The sequence below is a fragment of the Micropterus dolomieu genome, linkage group LG12 (assembly GCF_021292245.1).
Source record: "Micropterus dolomieu isolate WLL.071019.BEF.003 ecotype Adirondacks linkage group LG12, ASM2129224v1, whole genome shotgun sequence".
Taxonomy (NCBI): Eukaryota; Metazoa; Chordata; class Actinopteri; order Centrarchiformes; family Centrarchidae; genus Micropterus; species Micropterus dolomieu.
In genome coordinates this window covers 37,687,702-37,693,249 of record NC_060161.1, presented here as the reverse complement: position 1 = coordinate 37,693,249, position 5,548 = coordinate 37,687,702, and the positions used below count along the sequence as shown (strand labels likewise).

Below are 5,548 nucleotides of genomic sequence, written 5' to 3'. Positions count from 1 at the left end.
GCGTTTAAGGGTACTGCTCTGAGAAAACATTTTCCCACATTGTTCACACCAGTACGGTTTCTCTCCAGTGTGAACACGTAGGTGGATTTTTAGTTCACTTGATGTAATGAATGCCTTCACACATTGGTCACAGCTGTACGGTTTCTCTCCAGTGTGAACACGTAGGTGTGCTTTTAGGTGACACGATGTAGTGAATGCTTTCCCACATTGTTCACACCAGTACGGTTTCTCTCCAGTGTGAATACGTCGGTGCCTTTGTAGGTGACTGGATGTAGTGAAAGTTTTCCCACACTGGTCACAACAGTACGGTTTCTCTCCAGTGTGAACACGTCTGTGAGATTCTAGGTTACCTGCTCGAGTAAAAGTTTTCCCACACTGGTCACAGCTGTACGGTTTCTCTCCAGTGTGAACACGTTGGTGTTTTTTTAGGTGACCTGATTGAGTGAAAGCTTTCCCACATTGGTCACAGCTGTACGGTTTCTCTCCAGTGTGAACAAATTGGTGTTTTTTTAGGTGACCTGCTCGAGTGAAAGTTTTCCCACACTGGTCACAGCTGTACGGTTTCTCTCCAGTGTGAACACGTAGGTGGATTTTTAGATCACCTGATGTAGTGAACGCCTTCCCACATTGGTCACAGCTGTACGGTTTCTCTCCAGTGTGAAGCATCCGATGTATCTTTAAAGATCCAGATGTTGAGAAGGATTTGCCACAGTGCTGACAGCAGAGATGTTTGAGTGCCTCTCTTCTTCTTCGTTTCTACATCAACAGACAGACATACAGAGAGAAAGACAGTGAGTGAGAGGTCATGGTGAAGCGAGCTATCCAGAAGCAGCTGACACTAATGGCACCAGTGTAAACCTGTTTCCATCACAACACCGGAAGTCATTCATGCTGCAATTTTTTTACAACAAAAAGTAGTTATTTTTTAATGCAATTATAATACATCTTGTCAAATCTAATTTTGAGTAATAGTGTGACTTTATACATTTAAGCTGTAATAACATTATTAAGAAGACAAAGATTTGTTCAATCACATGACAATTACCTGGAAGTTTTGACAGGAGCCATAACAGGGGGTGAGAACAGTGAACTTTTATGCTCCAGTCTGTTATTCTACAGCTGCTCTACCAGGTGAACAACTGTATACATACAATAATGATCAAATTACCGTATTAACCATCGTTAAATGTTGTTTACAAGTGAATGTGAGACACGCTATATTGCCTATTGTCCTGCATAAGAATTAAGAGTATATGAATGTTGTTTTCACAGTGTCCCATGCTACTTCAGACATGAATAAATCAGTTCAACTTTCAGACTCTCCATTAGAAAGACATACAACATTATAGACACACAACACATCTTAAAATACAACAGCACAAATAAAATATGAATAAAACACTGGCGCTTTTTAAAAACAAAAGACAGGTATATCAATTCTTCCCACGAGGTGACTGGTATTGTACAACACCAGCGTTCATGTATTTGTGGCGGCTCACCACAATATAAACGCTGACCGCCACAGATTGATTTTCGTTTATTTCCCCCCCCCCCCCTAAGCCTATTTAAAATCATATTTGATTGCAGAGCGCCGCAGAGCATTCACGCAGCACTTCCTCCCGCTCGTCCCCTCTCTCTCTCACCCGTACCTCTCTCACTCATGGAACACCGCTGCACAAATCTGTCCAACATAACGCTGTCAGTGTTGGAGACCCAGCTTAAAAAAGTTATTAGCCAGCATGCAAGGGGCCTAGCAAATAAGGAGAGCTAAGTTAATGTTAGAATGCAGCTGAAGGCTTGCACTCTGTATAGTCAGTAGCTGGCAGTCAATATCGATGCGCGCCAGTCTGAACACAGCCATCTGATATGTGAAGAAGTGCCCCAGGTATTTTGTTTGATTACAAATATTTAGCACTTGAGCTGACAGATTCCGATAACGAACGAGACTCCGGCATGCTAACTAGTTACGCAGAATACAAAATTAGAGATCCATTGTAAGTGGAAAATTACAGACCAATCAGCATCATACCTACAGTGTCAAAAGTCACAGAGAAACTAATTTCCCAACGAATAATAACACATTTGAATGCAACTACATTTTCCTTTCATTCAATGCAATTTGGTTTCAGAACACTCCATGGAAAATGCTAATTGTTTTTTTTTCATAGAAAATATCAAACATTCACTGGATAAAGGTGGCGTGGTTGGAGCTGTGTTTCTCGATCTAAAAAAAAAACAACACTCTTCTTAGTATTGTATTGCACATCACATTTGACCCCATAATCAAAAATATATTCAGCAGCTGTTGAAATCCTTCACTGCTAGGAGAAACAATAGCCAGCTCATTGGCATGCAAATCATTTAATAGAGTGTTCTTGTTTTTTTATATTATTCTTTACACTTGTTAAAGCACTTTGTAACTTGTTTTTGAAAAGTGCTCTACAAATAAGGATTATTATTATTATTAACAATCATACAGCCAGTTCTGCAGCCTTAGTTGTTCTGATAAATCATTCATACATGTTGAAGAGGGCTGGGGAGAGTAACCCCCGTGTCGTATTCATCTACTTGCCTCATACACAAGTCCCACAATACAACCATACACAGCACAGAGAGCTTCACAATGAGCAGTGTCAATACAATTTACATTTGAACACACAATTACACCTTTTGATAAATAAACACCGCTCAAAAGAACGTCTGATTTCCTACAGCACAACAACAGATCTTCACTTGTGAGCTTGACCAAACCCAGTTTAGCCTTGCAGGCACCATTATCCTCGTTGGTCATCTCAGGAAGACTATCGACAACATAACAAATGGTCAGGGCCGTGCAGACACCTTTGGAAGGGCAGGTGTTCAAAGTATAGAAAGGGCACATGGAACAAGGATTTAAATAGGGCTGTTCTCAAAATATCGATACAGAAACATATTGTTATGTCAATGTTTCCCCTATATACATTCAAGAGCGGTGGTGCGCCGCTGCTGGATTGTGGCCGCCGCTACTAAAAATTCCCACAGTCATTATCATATCAGTGCGCTACTAATTTTCACTCACACGCTGTGCAAGCACGGTAACACTTCCTCTCCTCGTTCTTCAAACGACATCTGCGTGCACCGTAACTCTAAATCGGGAGGCGCGTAGCGAGTGTTTGATTGTCCGAGCGGCAGAAAAGGACGGTGAACGCGAGCGGAGGAAAATATTCTGGCAGTAAATGTATGTGTTGGTTACGGTGTGTTGGCTTCTGAAGACCAAGAAAAGTCTGTCTGTTGTTTCCCCAACTGCTGGAAAAGTGAAGCCGGTTTGCGCTAAGCTAGCTAACAGCTCCCCTCCCCTCAGACTGTGCAGCTGAGCAGGAAATCTTATAGAGTAGGCTGCGTCTTTTGGCTGCATGTAACTGAACATTAGCTCAATTTATAGAAAGTAACTGGCAGCTGTAATTTATTGATGCCTACTTGTCCAATGTTGAGACCATCAGGTAAAACTTAGAGTAAACTGGTGAAGCCTACAGCTCTGTCCTGTAGCCTACAGACAGGTACATCGTAAATTATTTTTCAGTTTTCAGATGAGTCTGAAAAAGTGGTTGTTGGGAAAAGGTGGTGACTGTGGAGGAGCTGAGGTTAGTAAAGCAAATTAGTGATGCAAACTAGTCCTTTTAAGATAATGAGGATATGTTTCTTTTTGGATTTGAATGTGCAGAAGGGAGCTGGTTTCTCATGTTGCCTATTTTTTATATTAATGTCTACAGATAAATGTCAGAAGCTGTAAAATGAAGACACAAAAGGCAAACATGAACGTTTCTATAATGATTCTGAGGTGCTGCGCCATAAATGTAAAATCACTGTGGAGAGCATCATAACCAACCAAATAACTTTCCCCAGATCTAAAGGTTGTACTTCCTTCCCATCTTTCAGTGTTTATTTATTATCTGCTCTAGCTTTTCCAACTGTCCAAGGTGGATCAGCAGCAAACAAACTCCCGTCAACCTGGACCTTGACAGCCAATACCCAGCTCTAGCTTTCAAACACTGTTGACATAACGTACAGGGAACAGTTGCTGTTGACGGGTTGCTGCTGTTGTTGCTGCTGATACTACTGGAGGCGATCTGTGACTACAGATATTAAAACAAACATAGGATATATATTAGCTGATTAAACAATTATGTGACCATGAATAGATGTAAAGATTGTTGAGTGTTTGGGCCTGGCTCACAGCGACTGACCTGCAGAACAGGGCGTCAGTAGTTTTTATCCTCGGTGCATATATTATATTTATTATTTATATATTTATTATCAGTATATTCAGTTTTACGTTTATTGGATTTCACTTTCAAGCTATTAAATTCAATTTCAAATTATGCGGCAATTAAAAAAAGAAACAGGGAGCTTTTGTCACGTAAACATGTTTCAGTTATTTTAAATGAGATAATAAGGTATTCCGTCGAATACAAACTTAAAGACGACACCATTTGAAATTTGACATAACCGTAAACTTACAAGATGCTTATTAATTATTCAACTTCATCATTAATTCATATTTTTGTATGTTCTGCTTCAGCCTCATTTTTGCCCTCCTGAATACGTGATGGTTATTATTTACTTTTATTGTCCAGTCTGCACCACTAATCAACATGTTAGTCACTGTGAATCCACTGCTTTCCATCCTGCATTAGTCCAGAGTTGTAACGAACATTAAACCTTGACTGAGACACAGATAATCACCGTCTTGTTGCTAACTTCACCGCGGAGCCCTACACGTCCAAAAACGATGCCAAGGGGTCTTAACTAGGGGGGCGCAGCGCATGAATACAGGAGCACGTGACCCAGTAAAGGGGTCTAGAAACACCTATGAATCAGGGAGACAGTATCGTGTTAAAATGTCTTTTTCAACAGCCTGTTGTGCAGGTTGCACTTGGTTACTTTCACTCGACTGATGCCTCGTGGCCTCATAGCTGAGACATAATAAACAAACAAGGGTCCAAATAAATTGTTGTTTAGAAACAGCTGAAGTAACTGCAGCTCATCTCAGGTCATTCAGAGAATAATAACGCAGGCAGACTGTTTGTCACTGTGATAAACTCACCAACACACGAGGAAATATAATGACTCTGCTTCACTTTTCACCAGCATTGTTTCTGCTGCGCGCTCCCGACACAACACGGGCTGCACCGCGCATGCGCCGCGCGGGAAAACTCCCGGAACAAAGAAAAGAGAAACGCTCGTGAGTTTTTCTTTCAGCTTCCTCTCTTCAAGATGAAAACAGGAATCACGGAGACACTTTGGAAATCAAACCACGTCAACACAAACCCTGGAGCGGGTTTTCAGGCTCTGATCTCTAACAACAGAATGAACGGATGATACACGGACCCTCGAGACTCTTCCTCGTGTCTTTAGTCTCGTGATGAAGTCATGAACACTGACCTGAACATCGGTGCTATCAGAGCACGAGGCTGCTGTTTGGCTCCTGCGGTCCGGGTTCTGGTTCTCCATCGTCCTGCAGGTCTCCGCTGTGACTGGTGGACCGTGTTGTCCTGGACTGAGTCTGGAT

The 5,548-nt window shown here is 41.7% G+C and overlaps 1 pseudogene; it reads right to left on the bottom strand.

Moving 5' to 3' along the window:
* The window catches only part of LOC123980242, a 22,092-nt pseudogene that overhangs the window by 3,941 nt on the left and 12,603 nt on the right, over positions 1–5,548 (bottom strand).